Genomic DNA, 16,499 nt, shown 5'->3' on the forward strand with positions numbered 1-16,499 from the left:
ATATTGTGGCATATGCTGGATATTGAGTGAAACGAGTGGGAGGGGAATGATCATTAAGAACCATGAACAAGTAAATTATGTGGAAGCAAAGGAGGCAGACTTTTCTATTTAATTTTTGCTTTTTGCTAAAGGCCCTGCTAGCAAAACGGGGGGGGGGGGGGGGAGGAGAGAGAGAACTGAGGCTTCCTCCTCCTTCCGAACGGGTTTCATAAAAATAAGACAAAAGTGTATTTAAGGGGCTGACGAAGAACCTGAGCCTCAGGTCTTTTGCGATGGGCCCTGGATCCTTCACACACACACACACACACACACACACACACACACACACACACACTTTTAAAAACATTTCTTCTCTTTGCTTACAGAATGGCTTTGGGCCTAAACCCAGATAAACATATATAAATTAGCATATGCAGCTTTTATGCAAGGTTGGTTGCATAGACCTGTGCCCACCCCAGTCCTTTGAGGAACTAGCTGTGACACCCACTGTCCCCAGGGCATCCTCCCAGTGCTGCTCCCATTCAAACTCAAAGCTTCCTCCTGAGCCCTTCCCAGCAAAGAAAACACACCAGACCTTCTTATTGGTTGTCAAAATGGGGGCACATAGCTGGACAAAACAGATGCTGTTTTGTTCCATATCCTCCAATAAAACCAACCCACTAGACTCTGATTGTAGTTAATATACTGATTAATCTGATGCCCAAATTACTTCCATTTATTTGCCTTTCAAACATTTCCCCTCTCTACCAGGCAACTGCTCAGTCATGTATATGATAAGAGCAAAGAAGCATGCAGACAAATAAGCATACACTTCTTTTGAGAGAGAACTTTAACCCTAACCATCATGTGCCTGATACACAATCCACCTTTGCTAAGAAACAAGTTAAGAGAAACACCAAAACATAACAGTAGGTGGCGCTACTGTCTCTAAGACATGCCTTACCTGTTGCTATAAAACTGGAAGTTTAATATTCCATCATAATGAATCCCTTTAACACGCAGTTTATCCTTAAACCACTGTGTCTTTGCTGGAGATCTGAGGCTATTACCCACAATATATAGGCCGCAAAGCAGTTTTCCCTTACTAAGGGGACTAAGAACAAGCAAACTTTCCACAATGAGCAAGTTTAGTCTTCTGTTAGAGGCCAAAATCCAGTGTGCATCACATGCACTCAAATGCCCCCCCCCCAAAGAAAAACCTGGGGCAAATGTATCCTACCAATTCCTGAACCAGCATGCAAAGATCATGGGCATTTACAGTTTTTGTGCTTCTATGTCAAAATCCACTGGAGTTAGGGAGATGTGGAAGGAATACAGCTCAGTGGTAGGACATCTGCTTTGCATGCAGAAGGTCTCAGATTCAATCCCTGGTATCTCCAGGTAGGCCTGGGAGAAATCCCTGCCAGAAATCCTGGATAGCTGCTGCCAGTCAGAGTAGACAGTATGGAGCAAGATGAACCAACAGTCTGACTTATATGGCAGGCTGTAAATAAGAATTCTACAGCCTTCTAAAAGGGTATGCTAAAAAGTGGGGGGTTTTCTGAGGTCACTTAACCACAACGCATGAATCAGACACATCTGGTGGCCACAGATACTCCCTTTTCTTTAGAGGAATACAGTATTCTTCCAAATTTAAGGTTTGTTCTTCCTTTCTGGACTCTTTGGGTCATTTAATAAAAGGGATAGAAATCTTAAGTGAGAAACACCCTTAAAAGCAGGCAGGAAACAGCCCTCTCAAGGCAGCTTGAGGTAGTCCCGTTTCCTAGAACGGGACACACAATGACACAGAGCCCATGTGACTTAGGAAGCATCCCTCTCTTGAGCAGACCACGGACATCTGAATGGGTTTGTTCAGGAGAATTAAACCAATGGCCAGTCCCCAGCACTTGTTATCATCATGAAACCTGCCCATGTCAAATTTTATTAATTGACTTAATTAAAGTATTTTAAAAGCCTTTCAGGAGAAGTATCCTCATGGGCTCATCACAATGATGTTCAGTTTAAAAGTCAAATGATAAACTTCTAAAACAGGCATAAGCAAACTCGGCCCTCCAGCTGTTTCGGGACTACAACTCCCATCATCCCTGACCACTGGTCCTGTTAGCTAGAGATCATGGGAGTTGTAGTCCCAAAACATCTGGAGGGCTGAGTTTGCCTATGCCTGTTCTAAAACAAAATTTAAAAGGGGGACCAAGATACCATACACCGCAAACATTCGGGGTTTGGGAAGCAGTTCATGGAAAAGTTGCCTGAATTTTTCAAGTGTTAAAATATGAAGAGTTCTGCCTTTACTGAGCTGGCCGGCGGCACCTCTCATTTGCAAGGCGTTCTCCCTGCAGACTCTCCGGAGACATTGCCACATCAAGACTTACCTATCTCAGCTGGGAAAGTGATGACAGGCCTGTCACTGAGCTACGTTCTCCAACAGCCAACCAAGGCAAACAGCTGCATGATGCGTGCAGGTAATCCGCAAGGCCCACGCCTCTCTAACTTCTTCTGAGGTCATCGTACATACAGAGGAATAACCCAGGAGAAGCCAACTCCTATTAGTTAGTTAACAGCCTGAAATTTATGTGGCTTTGGAGAAAGCCTATGTGTACAAGTGTATCCCAGGCACACCAACCTTTCCCCGGAGAAGCAATTACGGCCCTTAAAGGCTTTGCTTGGAGTTGAGAAGTTCATGGGGCTGTCATCTTCATTCTACACATAACCGGTGCAGACATTTTCATGCCTGACATCCTTCCCTTCTCCAAACAATTCATTTACCTCTCACCCATCTTCATGGTTTTTAATGAGACTACAGAAGAGCACATTTCCTTCTTACGCTTAGGGGGGAAACCATGACCAAGGTAGAGGGAGAAGATACACAAGCCATGTACAGCAAAACAGGGGGAAAGTTAGCGCACGGCACTTTGAGGATGGAAGCCAACTGAAGATCCTTCATCTCCTAAAGGGAGATGCTATAGACTCCCAATGGGTTTGTTTTCTTCCTCGAATATGGAAACCCATCTTTACTGTTAACTGCGGAGGGGAGAGGGTTGGAATGTGGGCAGATATCATCATGCAGATGAGAGGAAGTTTCCCCAGCTTTCAAAGCTGGAAAGGATAAAACTATTTACACCCCAAGTCATGTTTCTTGCAGGATCACAGACTTGTAGAGTTGGATGAGACCAAAGGGGTCATCTTGCACAACCCCCTGGAATGCAGGAATCTTTCACCTAATGTGGGGCTCAAACCCTTGGCCCTGAAATTAAGAGTCTCATGCTCCACAGACTATTTTCTAATAATTCTGAGTAGTGACCCACTTGGCAAGCGTCAGTTCTTCACATCTGCAAGATTTACTCAGTCGGCGAATGAACCCACTCATCCACATACCCCCCCTCCGTACATATAAAGGACGCCATTTTGCTAATTACACTGTTGATTAGGATGGTTAGTTGGAGCACTGGTATGAGATTACTTGCCACACACAGTCACAAGCGCTTTGAATTCATCAACTCTATATGATTCAACTGAAGATGAAAGCACGGACTGTGATGAAGGATGTGTTGAGAACTTTTGATCTTACGCATTAACTAAGTCCTGTTAAGTTCTCTTAACAAGTTCGACAGGTGACAGGTATGGTTAGAGGACACACATTTGAGATACTGTAGCACACTGATTCATATACAGTGGTACCTTGGGTTACAGACGCTTCAGGTTACAGACTCCGCTAACCCAGAAATATTACCTCGGGTTAAGAACTTTGCTTCAGGATGAGAACAGAAATTGTGCTCAGGTGGCGTGGCAGCAACGGGAGGCCCCATTAGTTAAAGTGGTGCTTCAGGTTAAGAACAGTTTCAGGTTAAGAACGGACCTCTGGAACGAATTAATTACTTAACCCAAGGTACCACTGTACCACTGTAGTACTTATTGGGGAAACTGGTAAAGCCTGAACCAGACAATCTTCTAGGTCTCTCCAGTTTCTGCAGTTCCCTCACCAAGATCAAGAGCATAGCTCAGTCGGTAGGTAGAGCATGTGACTCTTAATCTCAGGGTCTGGGTCCGAGCCCCACATTGGGCAAAAGATTCCTGCATTGCATGGGGCTGGACTAGATGACAAGTCTATTATTCTGCTTTGCTTCAATACTAAACACCAGACAAGTCAAAACCCAGGATCCTGATGTTCTCCCTCACATGCAAGCCTAAATTCATACCCTTTAGCCTGGATTTACTGGCACACATTGAAAGCAAGGATGTGTTAACAGGCAGAAACTGAGAGAAATTCCTGGCTACCACATAATTCCTTTCCCCTACTATAGTAGTTTATGGGGTGGGGGGAATGTGTCCCCAGTAGAATTTCCTGCTGCAATATTTCAATAATTATATGTCACACAGCCGTCAAGCTTTGGATGTGAAATTCTGCTTCTCTCAAAACATTTGTCTCTCTCTTCACGGAGGGGGAGTGGGGAGGGAGATCAGAAGAATTAACAGGATGAAACAGGAAAACACAGCACACAGTTAAGAAACAGCAGGATCATGCTATTCCAGCCTCCAAAAACTTCTGAAAAACCACCACTTGTCTCTAACATGAAGAACAAACTCACCCGATTCTCTTCTGAGGCTGCGGGGCAACAGGTGAGCTCCCAGCACACTGGTTTCATCCCCTCAGACAAAGCTTCTTCAACAAAGTGAGCCTGACCCAGACACAGAGAGTGCACCACTCTAAGAGGTAGTGCATTAGTTTGCAGAAAGGAGGAGGAGTTAACCTATACTCAGCACACCTATCCTATTTGGTTTGGGAGCCCTCCCTGCCTTTTTTTCCCTCCAGCTGCCATCACCAAAGAATCCACATTGCAAACTACTGTATACTGCAGGCACGAACAGGCGATAGATCAGGATCTACTGGTAGATTTGCAGTAGATCAGCAAGGGTTCCTGGCTCAGCAATGGTTTGACAATAGCACCAACAAAATGGCTTTTTAAAAACAGCAATTAGTAATGCAAACCAATTCCTAAACTCGGAATGTGCTCCAAGAAACCCTGAGCGAAATGCCTGTTGCTCCTGCCTTTTTGGTAGGCAGATCTTGGGGTTCTAGAAAAAAACCAAAGCTGAAGTCTGCCAAACCCTGTTTTACAGAGAGAGTGCCAGATGCAACATTGGTGTTCCACTTACAATGTGCCATGTGCTTCTCTTTCTGGAAATATCACTGTGACACGGAGCAGAAGACCTTCTTTAAAAGCCTCCCAGTGCTAATGACAACTTTCCCTGTCCGGAGGGCTCCTCAGTCTTTCGCACTAGCATTACAGACAGTAATCCGACAGGTGAATGAAATCCCTGGATTTCATGGAAAGCAATGCTTCATTCTGCTGAATTTCTCGCGCAGATGTTAAAAAGGCGCAAGAGCCCTACCCAGGATGGGACTGTGGGGGCCCCAGAAGTGGAAAGCCCACCTTGACAGCACAGGTTACTGTGAGCACTGTCTTCAGAACAGAAGAGTTGGTACTGAAGTGGGGTGCAAGATCATTTGCAGAGAACTGGCATGGAATAAAAACTATGCCCCACTTATGTCCTCCATGAGCAGCTCACCCAGTACAGAGGTACCTCGGGTTACATACGCTTCAGGTTACATACGCTTCAGGTTACAGACTCCTCTAACCCAGAAATAGTACCTCGGGTTAAGAACTTTGCTTCAGGATGAGAACACAAATCATGTGGCGGCGGCACAGTGGCAATGGGAGGCCCCATTAGCTAAAGTTAAGAACAGTTTCAGGTTAACAACGGACCTCCAGAACGAATTAAGTTCTTAACCCGAGGTACCACTGTACAATGTCACTGTATAGCACTCACTGACTCAAAGCCCCTATATAGGAACTGGTCTGCTTATCCCTGTTTTCATCCAAGTTTCATAGATGCCAAGAGATCTGGCTGCTACACCAAGTTAAGACTTTGGTCTGGGACCGTTTGAATTATGACAGAACTAAAAAGGAAGAAGTATCCAAGGCAGAACCAATGTTGTGCTGTTCCTAATACAACTGCGGCTTATTTTCGAAAAGCTCCTTTTTTACTGCATGGAGAACAAGCAGCATGACCTGGGCATTGCCCCCCATCATTAAATGAATGGGGTGGAGCTGTCCCGGGTTATTTCTCAGTTGTATGGAAAAACTGTGGCGGAAGGAGGGAAACTGTTAGGATAATTTGATACTCTGCATTTGGCAGGTGCCAGTTTGGCTACAAATAACAGTCCCTGCGGAGAACAAGCATATATTATAAACCACTGATCTCCACCACAACAGGTTTGCTGGCAGACCGGATCTGTAGGCACACAGTCAAATGAGATGCTATATAGGGGAAGAGTCCCAGCCACAGAGGTACATTTGGAGCCCACCACGCTGAAAATAAAGCAGTGGTCCTGTCACTGTAATGAAGCTGTCCTGTTCACACCTTTGCTGGCCACATGCCCACCTGCCCCTCTCCAGAAACTCTGCGTCAAAGACCCGGGAAGGACTGTAGCCTGTAAGCAGAGGACATGCAAAAGTTTCCAAATTCAATCTGCTGCATCTCCTTATCTGGAGCCTTGAAGAGCCACTGCCCATCAATGCACAATTGACAATGCTGAGCTAAATGGACCATTAGTCTGGCTTGGTATATGTTCCTATTTGGAGAGGCAGTGTGGTGTAGTGGTTAGTGTGTTGGACAACAACCAGGAAGACCTGTAGCTGAATCCCAACCCAACTGGAAAGGGGCTCCTGTGGCAAGCTGCCACTCAGTAAATGACTTGTATTCACATTCCTGGCAAAGAGTGTATCGTGATATTCTGTATACTAACTAGCCCAGCTTACTAAATAGATGCTAAATTTAATGGTACAATGAAAACTAAACTCCACACTCAAACTGTCTCTAAGTAAATAGATGCAATTTGTCCCAGTGTGTTTAATCCCCTCCAAGATTTCCATTTAAAAAAAAAAAAAACCACAGTCAGATGTTATCTTGCTACTTTAAATGCATATTCTGTTAAGCTGTGAATTATGAATACATTCATAAACCATCTGCTCTTTGCATTTTCCTTATGCAACATGCAGTTTTATTAATAAAAAAATAAGCAACTGCCTTCTATGAATGCAGTATAGTCACTGGTGTCTAAACAGATCAGGCAGAGAGCTGAGACGGGTCTGCTTTCTCCTGAAAAGAGTATACACAGTACAGTATACACAAGCCCTACCTGATGAAAAATGAACGACATTTCCCCCCAAGAAACAACAGAACAACTCATCAGAACTTCCTCACCTGGAAACCAGGTAAGTGGGCTGGGCCTCAACTTGATTTAAAGGGGAAGGCTAGACAAAGGGAAGGTTTAAAAGCACAGCTTGGAAGGACAGCACAGTTCTGATAATGGCCAGGCAATCAAACAAGCCTGGATGTTTAGCATTCCTGTAGTTTCAGGACAACTCTCCTCCTATTTTGCTCTGCAAAGTCGTGAAAAACAGCTCTTTTTCTTCATGGATGTGCAAAGTGGACAACAGTGACAGAGCAAAAAAGATAGTGAGGATTCTACAGCAGCTGCCAAGCCCAGATAAAACACTTCCCCATTTAGACACACACACACACACACACACACACACACACACACACACACACACTTTCCAGCTTTCAGTCACAAGTTTTTTTTAGAAAATGTTCTTGGGCAGGGACAAAATCTTCAAAATTCAAAAAATCCTTCCAAGAGGAGTTACTCTCACCGAAAAAGAATAGGATTTAACACTGTGCTAGTATCCAACTGTATTGTAACATCAAATATGCACTTAATTCCCTTATCATTTACAGCATCTGTTGAGAACTGGAACTTTTTTAAGTATTTGCGGCTTTTTCACTTTCACCTCTTCAAGGTGGCTCACAATAATAGGATTCATGAACCTTCACTCTATATCTGAAGTTCAGAGGTGAGTGTACCCCAAATCATCATCATCATGTACCCCAAATGGCACCATCTACACACAAGGAAAGTCAGAAAAATATATTGGGGGGGAGGAATGCCACACCTAAAACAGTCCAATGTATACAAGGCATGCTCAGTGATCAAAGATTGTTGGGTGGCGTAATGGTTAGAGTGTTGGACTAGGACCTGGAAGAGCAGGGTTCGAATCCCCACTCAGCCATGAAGCTCCCTGACTCCCGCTGCTGCCATGCTAATGGGAGCTAAGCCATGGTTTGTACATGAACCCAGGCAGGCTCATGGTTTGTCTCCCCCCAAATAAATCATGAATTGTAAACTAAGAACAAGCTTTGGCTGCAGTTCATGGTTTGTTTGGAGTGAAACAATTCACGAGCTCAAGTTCTCTCAGTAACAGGGGAACAGCAGAAGAGGGACAAAGCAGTGGCTTTTTAATTATTATTATTATGCACCAGCACATTTGCTCATTCATGCTAAGGCATAGTTTGGCTTAGGGATGTGGGTGGCGCTGTGGGTTAAACCACAGAGCCTAGGACTTGCTGATCAGAAGGTCGGGGGTTCGAATCCCCGCGACGGGGTGAGCTCCCGTTGCTCGGTCCCTGCTCCTGCCAACCTAGCAGTTCAAAAGCACATCAAAGTGCAAGTAGATAAATAGGTACCGCTTCGGCGGGAAGGTAAACGGCATTTCCATGTGCTGCTCTGGTTCGCCAGAAGCGGCTTAGTCATGCTGGCCACATGACCTGGAAGCTGTACGCCGGCTCCCTCGGCCAATAAAGCGAGATGAGGGCCACAACCCCAGAGTCGGTCATGACTGGACCAAATGGTCAGGGGTCCCTTTACCTTTACCTTTATGCTTACCTGGAGATGCTAAAGGTTGAACCTAGGGCCTTTGCATGAAAAGCAGACGCTCTTCCATTGAGGTACAACGCCTTCCCCTAAGTTATCTTCTTTCAGCTAACCATAATTATGACTAACAACAGTCATAATTCAGACATAATATTTACCTCCATTTAAGGAGCGCAGCTCACTGTGGCTTGTCTCCGGTCATGATAAACCGTAGTTTTATCATTAGTCCAAACAAGCTGCCTGTTAGTAACACGTTTATGAAGACTGTACTCCACAACTAGGCAATATCTGAACCAATATTAATGGAGTAAAGGCAGGGCATCAGTGCAAATTTTGAAACTTATATCCCAGCGCAAAGTACAGCAATTCCCTCAGGGCAGCTGTGTTAAATTAAATTCTGGCATCTCTTTTGGGTATTTTTACGAGTACGAAATTGGAACAAATTTGGTTTTTAAAATTAAAATAAAACATTGTGGGACATAAACGTGTGAAATTGTGTGACTTGGCAACTATGCAGTGTTTTCTGTTTTTTAAAAAAAGATAGATTTTAAAAATGCGAGCCATGATCCAAATCTGCCCTCCCCACATGGAAAGCGGGAGGGCACAAAGGCCATACCTGTGAAGGACAGAAAACTGGAGCCAATGAGGTGGCAGGATGGGCCAAAAGCAAATAGGAACTGCAGCAAATCCTCTCCTCCTCCCCACCTCTGTTCTGCTCATACTCTCCAGGATCCCTCAGCTACTGATCTACTACTAGTGCAGCATTTGCCAACCTTCCAAATGTTTTGCACTGCAACTCCCATCAGCCTCAGCCAGCTGGCTCGGGGCTGATGGGAGTTGTAGTCCAAAACATCTGGAGGTTACCAGGTTGGCAAAGGCTGAAGTAGGGGCATTGTACTGTGACTGGTTTCTTTTTAAAATAGTTAATTATAGTTGATGGAATAATTTACCCCCAAAAAAGAAAAAGAGAGAGAAGGGTGGTTTAGTACAATCTTAACAGAGGCATTCTTTCTTCTCTCTCTCTCTTCACGGACACATTCACACCTCTTCTAACACGGTGCCTGCCACAATGCATGCATTCATCATGTAAAAACATGCTCCTTTCCCATTCAAAAGTTCACTGTTATATATAGATTTAAAAGCCAACTAGAACACATGTAATTAATTGACTAGTACTCCTTTATTTGGGTAACAGTCCAGTAAGCTTATACATGCTGGATCGCAATCATGAATGGAGGGGGGCAATTGTTATATGCTCAGTCCCTTTCCTTTCCAGTCTCTGGACTGGAATTCAATTTTCCCCCAGCCTTGTCCCTGATCTCTAGCCCAGACTGTCGCTCTTGACTAGAATATGGCTCGCGTGCAGAGCAATTTGTTTACATTTAAGGCCAATGTACCAAAAAATCTGGAACCAACTGGCTGAATATGAAATACACCATGGTGTAATTCTGGCTGTTTTGTATGTTGGAATGGAACTCACCTGACCCTGCCCCCCCACCCCAGCCCCACTCCCTAAAATGTGTTCTGTAGCAGGGAAGGGATGGAAGCACAGTTGTAATTTATTTCATTTCATCTCCCTGAATTAGCTCCAGGTTTCCGGTGAGCTGAGGCCTCGATTACATTACTGGCCCTACACCAGGCAGCGAGGCTAATGACACGCTGCTGGAAATCCCTTATTATCCAAAGCGGAAGGCAGAAACATAGGTTTGAATATAGAAGCTTCCCTGGGTACAAACGCAAAGTACCAAGAAACCTCGCAATCTGGAAATGTAGAGTCTCCTCTCTAAGATTTACGAATCAGCATTCGGTTGCCAAGTGGAGGCATTTATCAGTACTTCCACGAGAATTTAACTTAAGGTTCTGTACACATGTGGGCCTTAAAATGCACAGGGGTCATTGTTTCGCAGTGTGCTTTTTCACAAAGCAGTTTGCAAATGTACACACCTTTGCGCAATAACGTCTTCTAAAGTGGCAGCTACTATCTGTGTATAAAGGTGGGGATGCGTATACAGTGTACAGTATACCGTATACAGTCACAGGTTAATGTGCTGCCTCCTATTCTGCCTTTATTCATGGACAAGTTAAACATGGTGATGGGGCATGGCATAGCCCAGTGGTTTTCAACCAGTGTGCTATGACACACTGGGCTGCCTTGAAGGATGGTCAGGGATGCCGTGGGCAACACTGGCCTCTGCCCTTCTTTCCTTCCCTCCCTTCCTGTGATGCCCCTCACATCTCTGTCTCCCAAAGGCTTGCACAGCTGTTTGTTGCAGCTCCCCAGGCAAATTGTGCCTCTAGGGTTGGCCAGGGGGTGCTGGTTACCAGAAGCTGAGGTGGCCTTGGGGTCAGCAAGCAAATGGGTGCGGGAGCCCAGCCAGCCAGTCTGCCAGCCCTTGTTGTTGGAAATGGACAGACAAATCTCAGGCTCTTGTGGGGCAGTGTGAGGAGGTACCTCTCTTTGGGGCAGGGGCGGCAGCTCAGAGGACTCTCAAGGACAGGGGAGAGGAAGCTGAGGGAATACTCCACAAGGGAGGGTGTTCAAAAAAGGGTGAGAGGCTGCCAGCTCTGCAGGCAAGGGGTGACATAACTGGGCTCCTGAGCCCCACAGGAGTGCCACAGAAAGAATGTAGTTGGTCAAGGGAGCTGTGGACTCAAAAAGGTTGAAAACCCCTGGTGTGGCCTATTCCAAAAGAAGGTGATCTGAAAGTGCTCTCTGTGTACACATGTATGCAGCAAGCACTTGAGAAGTACATTCTTGGCACAAAATGGATTATAACTGTTCCAGGAGAATGAGCTTTAGATTGAGATTTTAGATTGGCAAATAGTGCGAGACAGGAATGCTATGGGGATGGTATCACATGTATGGCAACCCCAAAAGACACCTGCATCCAGCTCTAAGCGCACATTTGCACACCATGCGTACACACGCTAAGACTGCGATTCTCCCCATACTTAACTAGGAAATAAATGCCACTTGACACAGTGGGTCTTTCCTCTGTGTAAACATAAACAGTATTGTGCAGTAAATCGTAACATCTTTGCCAAAAGACAACCAACAACACCCACCTGTCAATTGTTTTGACTTTCCAAAATAAAAAATGGCCATTTATAGCACTGAGATTCCATTTTGATTTTCAACAACCTACGTTCACCAGAAAGGAGGTGGGGAGTGCCAGTAACAGCCATTTGAAAACTATTTCTGTTTCAAAACAAGAGTTATAAATAAAACTGAACGATTAAAAGTAAGGCAAGCATTGGATGGAACATTTTGAAGCTACTCAAACAGGAGTGAATGAGGGTTTATGAGTGGGGGCACTGAAAAAAAGGGGGGAGAGAAAGATCTGGCTACCACCTCATTTTTCCACAGCATACCTCATCAAAAGCATTAAATATGACCACAGCAGGAGGAGATAAAACAGGTCAGGGGGTCTGGTACTAACATGATGGTGAATAAACAAGACCCTCCAGAAAATCAGAGGCAAAAATAACAGATTGTGGTACCAGTAAGGGTTCGCATGGCAGCCCGCCTTTTCTGAAACTAAGACTTCTTTCGTAAAAGGTACTAGAAGCTATGCCACAGAACAGGGTCATGTCTCAAGAGTAGCCACAAAACGTGGGGACCAAGTAGGCAGAGTGTGTATGGCACAGAGCCCTAACAGCCACAAAGCTCACTGGGTGGCCTCGAAGTCTCCATTTCTCAGCCTAACCTGTGGGGATAAAATAAAATCACCTCATACCCATGCCAAATTGAACTCTGCGGAAAAAGTGCAGGACACAAGGGTGATGAGAACAGTGATGTAATGGTAGCAGGGACAGGGAGGGACACAGTTTCACCACGTATTTTACATCAGGGACAATGATGTCATCTCCTAGGGGGATATTTGTCACTTCTATGCATGCCAAATAAATAAGCTTTTCTCAGAAAGAAACCCACCAAATAAACTACGCAGAGAAAGAGATGGCCTATGTTAGAATGCATGGCTAAGGGTTAAACCACTGCGCTTTTTTTTAAAACCCTCCAAAGTCCCTTTACTATGAATTAATGACCAACCAAATTGCCACAAAGCTTTCAACTCCACCAAAACTTCATCAGGGCGAATGTTAAGCAAAGCAGGAGTGAGTGTGTGCTTCAGGCATAAAGTCCGCATTGGCTATCCATTCATTTTTACTGTACAGTGGTACCTCGCAAGACGAATGCCTCGCAAGATGGAAAACTCGCAAGATGAAAGGGGTTTTGGTTTTTTGAGTTGCTTCGCAAGACGATTTTCCCTATGGGCTTGCTTCGCAAGACGGAAACGTCTTGCAAGTTTGTTTCCTTTTTCTTAACACCGTTAATACAGTTGCGACTTGACTTCGAGGAGCAACTCAAACTTTTCCGACACCGTGCTTCGCAAGACGAAAAAAATTGCAAGACGACAAAACTCGCGGAACGAATTAATTTCGTCTTGCGAGGCACCACTGTATAGTCTTAATCCCCATTGGCACCATACATTTAAAGCAATACCATCCCACATTAAAGAGTCATGACCCCCTGCAAAGGATCCTGGGAACTGTAGTTTGTGAAGGGTGCTGACCCATTCCCTGGGACTGGTTGTTCTGCTACTCCGGGAACTGCAACTCTGTGCAGGAAACGGAGATCTGCTAGCAACTCAGCGCCCGTAAGGTTTGGTCAAATGAGCAGCCAGAGTTTCCAGACACACTGGCATCAAGACAGGCCCCACCCTTCGGCCTATGCCCATAGCTCCAACATCTTGTCTGCTTCCCCCCTCCTGCTTCTCCAAGTTATTATTAACAGAAGAATAAAAATGTAAATCAAACCAAGTGGGAAAAACATAAAGCAGCCCCAAACAGGTGCCCCCCCTAACCTCTAGGCCATGGTACTGGGCAGGGATTAAAGCCCTGCACCACATGACCAGAGTCCTTGAATTTATATGTCAGTGTGTAAAACCCACCCTGCTGAGCAGCCTTTTCTCTGCCTGAGGCTAGGGCTTCTGCTCAGCGTCTAGTCCAACAGACACACAAAAGGGATTAGCCAAGAGCCTCTCAGCCCTGCAGAGTAATCCATCAAATTATCCCCTTGTTGGCGTGGCTGTCCTCTTCAGAGGGGAGAGCGGGCCGGGATTGCGGGAGGGGAGGGGGGGGTGGCCTCTAAAGGCTTTTGAAGAAGCTGAAATTACACTTGAGCCTGAAACAGTCCACCCAGCTGCTTCCAGCCCAAGAACCACAATGGGATGGTTGTAAACAGAACCCTGAGAGACGGGAGGGAAGCAGCGAGGGAGACAGGCAGGGAGAAAAAGAGGACAGGCAGACACTGTTGGAAAGGGCAATGGCCTCCCCCCGCCAAGTGTCAAAATCCAACAGGTGGCTTCGCTCCCCTCCCTCAGCCCCTTTCTGTATCCAGTAACAGAAAACAGCAGCGCTCAAAAGGAGCTGACAATATATCTTGACCCCCTCCCCACCCCTTCTTCATTTAGGGGGAAAGGGCCCACATTTCAAGGAGCTGGGTCATGTATTATGCAGCAATGCCCAAAGGCGTTTTTCCTCCTTTCTAAGCAGTGCCAAGTTCAGGGCCTCTGCATCTTCCTGGAAAGTCCCAGCCTGGACCATTTATCTCTGGGACATCCTGATCCATCCCTTGCTTAGCTGCAACTTGTATTTAAGTGACACAAGCCTGTCAAGAGAGAGCTCTCAGTGCGCCCCCAGAAATGCCATTGGGGGAGCTTCGCCCACAAATTCCCCACACGATGCTGGAAGATGATTTCGTTTTGTGCAAGAGGGTTTTGTTTTTCCTGAAACACCAATAAGCGAGCAGCATCTAAGTTTGCACCAAATACTTCCAGTTTCCAAGATAAGGATCAAGAGGTTGTCCAGAGAAGCAGAGCTGGCGCATGCAAGCTCTATTGGTTTCAAGAGGAATTCGAGGAGGAGAGGCCTTCTGTCGTTCCGCTCCGTGCCCACTGTGAAGATGTTTGCTTTCAAGTCTAGATTGCTTCAACCCACTTTAAAAATCTGGGCCCAATCGCAAGATCAAAGCACTTCAAAAGGTATTGTCATAAATTTGTATCCTGAGAGGTTACTTGAGAAAGTGGGGAGGGAAAATGACATTTCCTTTACTCCAACTTCCTACCAAATGTACAGATCAGTGACACATCAGACTCATGGCCAGCAGACAACTGATACATGTGGTCTGCACTGCAGATGGGTGAATTTGCAGGGGTGAATTTTGGGGCTCCACTGGGCCTTGGGCTGTCACAGTTATTATTATTTGTTATTTTTATTTAGTTGTTAGGTTCCCCTCATAGAGCTATGCTGCAGAGTTCCCTGGGAAGAACGACTGACTGTTAAACCACTGGGGGGGGGGATAGGGGTCTCCTAACAACTCTCAGAACCCTTAACAAACCACACCTCCCAGAATTCTTGGGGGGGGGGGAGCCATGACAGCTTAACGTGGTACAGTATTATGGTAGTAAAATGTATAGTGTGAATCTGGCCTTAGTACATTTTTATTCCTCCTTTCCTCCAAGGAGCACCAGACTGCATACATGCCCCACCCTAATTACAGGGCTGGCCCAAGACATTTTGGCATCTGAGGCAAACCACAAAATGGTACCACTCCCAGCCCACCAGGGAAGAAGGGGGCGAGTGAACATCTACTTACCAGATGGCTGAAGTAGGAATCAAAGGCCATTGCGGGAGGAAGGGGCCTGCTCTGAATCACCAGCCAGGTGGGTGCAGACCCCAAGCGACCCCAGAGGGCAGCTCCTGGCATTTCCTCCCTAGGGGTGAGAGGAGACCAGAAGCACCTCCTATTCTCAGACAGCCCACTGTAGAAGTGGCATGGGGGGGGGTGCCAAGGAGGTGGCAGATCTGGCCTCCAAAGAGCACACTGCATCCATCACTGTGGTGGGCAATGCATTCCTTGGATGCTGAATCTGCTGCCCCTGTGGATCTTGCCACCTGATGTAGTTGCCTCACCTTGCCTCATGAATGGGCTGCCCTTGCCTAATTCTCATCACAATCCAGTAAGGCAGGCTTAATGGAGAGCATGAGGTTCTCAAGGTCAGCCTAGGAGCTTCTAATGGTTTAATGGGGATCTTCTCAAAGCCTCCACACTTGTTAATAAAACATAACTTACTGAAAAGAAGCTTTCCAAAACCCTATCCACCGTTCCCCGCCCCCTTCAGCCCCAGGCTCAATGCACACTTGCTAGAAAGTTAGAGGATACAAGGTCATAGATAAAAAGAGGTCAGCTTCAGTGTCTGATCTCACACTCAGGCTAACCAGAAATTGGAGGGCACATGATCTGAAGAATTTCAGGCTCTGCCCCCCCTCCACCCCCACCCCACAGCCCCAGCTCTAGACAGAGACAGAGACTTTCTCAGCTTAACATCACTCCATGGTGTCAAGAATCTGAAAAATGCAATAGGCTTCAGGAAGGTCAGGCTGAAGACAGCGGCATCACAAACCCTTGTGACCATGCGTGGTCACGCTGTCAAAGGCAATTATTGACATTTTCTCCTCTGCTGCCAGCCAGCGGCATGCAAGCCTTTGAGCCAGATGTACAGTGGGGAACGCCTATTGATGCAAGCAACACTTTGCTCTGAAGAGGTTTCAAGCAGAAAATGCTGGAAATTAATCTAGAGAAGGGATCCCTCTGGCTGTGGATTTCTCTTCCCAAGCCACAGCTCTACAACCCCACATATGTAAGGAACGTAGGAAGTTG

General features: G+C 45.9%; 1 protein-coding gene across 2 annotated transcripts in view; it reads right to left on the minus strand.

Moving 5' to 3' along the window:
• The window catches only part of SLC45A3 (solute carrier family 45 member 3), a 53,375-nt gene that overhangs the window by 22,224 nt on the left and 14,652 nt on the right, over positions 1-16,499 (minus strand). Inside the window, exon 1 of one of the 2 annotated variants that reach the window (XM_028734346.2) lies at positions 4,587-5,226. The exons of the other annotated variant lie outside the window; for it this stretch is intronic. The gene's annotated coding sequence lies outside the window, so the exon portion shown is untranslated. Of the gene's footprint in view, positions 1-4,586; positions 5,227-16,499 lie in introns of those variants that run through there. 2 annotated transcript variants of the gene reach the window in all.

Source organism: Podarcis muralis, chromosome 5 (assembly GCF_964188315.1).
Source record: "Podarcis muralis chromosome 5, rPodMur119.hap1.1, whole genome shotgun sequence".
Classification (NCBI taxonomy): Eukaryota; Metazoa; Chordata; class Lepidosauria; order Squamata; family Lacertidae; genus Podarcis; species Podarcis muralis.